This window comes from Salmo salar, chromosome 15 (genome assembly GCF_965601325.2).
Source record: "Salmo salar chromosome 15, fSalSal1, whole genome shotgun sequence".
Taxonomy (NCBI): Eukaryota; Metazoa; Chordata; class Actinopteri; order Salmoniformes; family Salmonidae; genus Salmo; species Salmo salar.
In genome coordinates, this window is record NC_138305.1 from 79,766,172 (window position 1) to 79,768,704 (window position 2,533).

The window sequence follows — 2,533 nt, forward strand, 5'->3', positions numbered from 1 at the left end:
CCGGCCCAACCGGATTTATAAACCCTAGAAAAAAGAAATAGAGAAACTCAAACACACAACAGAGAAACTCAAACACACAATGCCATGCATTAAACGTTTCACTCCTACTATTCTGAATTAAGAGAGGAGATCTTTAAAAAAAGACATAAATCATGGTCTATAAATATTGAGTTTTGATTGAGGGAATAGAGAATAGTGAATACATAATACTACTGAATAAACAATGATTTGTATTACTTTTTTCTACTTGAGCGGAGTACCCCATTAAGTAATCGAAAAATGTAAGAGTGACTTTAAGAGACACTTGGTCAAATTGTGCAAAATATTTTAGAGGTTTTATATAGGAACATGCAATTCTCTGATTGTGCATTTCTCCAAATGCTAATGAATTAAAACAGGTATTACTAATATATTTATAAATGGGGTGGACACAATTGTCATGTTGCCCTCCTACCTCTATATCCAGCCTGGTCTCATAGACTAGACGTAACAAAGTAAAAGTAAATCCGGGATACTCAAATTATTATGTTATGCTAGGTATGTTTACATAAGACAGAAGGGCACTTAAGGCAAAAACAAAAAGATGGTGGTTTGTTGAGGTGGTTGGGTAGGTGTATAACGCAAATGTTTAGCAACCCAAAGGTTGCGTGTTTGAATCTCATCACGGACAATTTTAGCTAATTAGCAACTATTCAACTGCTAACTACTTTTAGCTACTTTGCAACTACTTAGCATGTTAGCTAACCCTTCCTCAACCCTAACCTTAACCTTTTAACCTGGCTCCTAACCTTAACCCTAAGCTTAACCCTAACGCTAAACCCTAACCTCTAGCCTAGTTAACACTAGCCAGCTAATTAATGTTAGCGTTAACCCCCTAGCCACCTAGCTAATGTCTCATTCCAAAATCATGGGCATTAATATGGAGTTGGTCCCCCCTTTGCTGCTGTAACAGCCTCCACTCCTCTGGGAAGGCTTTCCACTAGATGTTGGAATATTACAGAGGGGACTCGCTTCCATTCTGCCACAAGAGCCTTAGTGAGGTTGGGCAATGATGTTGGGAGATTAGGCTTAGCTCGCAGTCGCCGTTCCAATTCATCCCAAAGGTGTTCGATGGGGTTGAGGTCAGGGCTCAGTGCAGGCCAGTCAAGTTCTTCCACACCGATCTCGACAAAACATTTCTGTATAGACCTAGCTTTGTGCATGGGTGCATTGTCATGCTAAAACAGGAAAGGGCCTTCCCCAAACTGTTGCCACAAAGTTGAAAGCATAGAATCATCTAGAGAATGTCATTGTATGCTGTAGCATTAAGATTTCCCTTCACTGTAGCTAAGGGGCCTAGCCCAAACCATGAAAAACAGCCCCAGACCATTATTCCTCCTCCACCAAACTTTAAAGTTGGCACTATGCATTGGGGCAGCTAGCGTTCTCCTGGCATCGGCCAAACCCAGATTTGTCTGTCGGACTGCCAGAGTGTGAAGCATGATTCATCACTCCAGAGAACACATTTCCACTGCTCCAGAGTCCAAAGGCGGCGAGCTTTACACCACTCCAGCTGACGCTTGGCATTGCACGTAGTGATCTTAGGCTTGTGTGCAGCTGGAAATGGAAACCAATTTCATGAAGCTCCCGGACAAACAGTTATTGTGCTGACTTGCTTCCAGAGACAGTTTGGAACTCAGTAGTGAGTGTTGCAACCGAGGACAGATGATTTTTACGCGCTACGCGCTTCAGCACTCGGTGGTTCCATTCCGTGAGCTTGTGTGGCCTACCACTTCCCTGTCGAACCGTTGTTGCTCCTAGAGGTTTCCACTTCACAATAACAGCACTTACAGTTGACCGGGGGCGCTCTGGAAAGGCATAAATTTGACAAATTGACTTGTTGGAAAGGTGGCATCCTATGACTGTGCCATGTTGAAAGACACTGAGCTCTTCAGTAAGGCCATTCTAATGCCAATGTTGGTCTATGGACATTTTATAACTGTCTGCTCAATTTTATACACCTGTCAGCAACGGGCACTAACTACTAAATGGAGTGTCTCGGATTTACGTAAAGAATAAAATGAAATGCTTTGACACCAGGTTGCTACAGTTGAAGTTGGAAGTTTACATACACTTAGGTTGGAGTCATTAAAACTCGTTTTTCAACCCCTCCACAAATTTCTTGTTAAACAAACTATAGTTTTGGCAAGTCAGTTAGGACATCAACTTTGTAAATGACACAAGTAATTTTTCCAACAATTGTTTACAAACAGATTATTTCATGTATAATTCACTGTATCACAATTCCAGTGGGTCAGAAGTTTACATACACTAAGTTGACTGTGCCTTTAAACAGCTTAGAAAAATTCCAGAAAATTATGTCATGGCTTTAGAAGCTTCTGATAGGCTAATTGACATAATTTGAGTCAATTGGAGGTGTACCTGTGGATGTATTTCAAGGCCTACCTTCAAACTTGCTTGACATCATCGGAAAATCAAAAGAAATCGACCGAGACCTCAGAAAAAAAATTGTAGACCTTCACAAGTCTGGTTC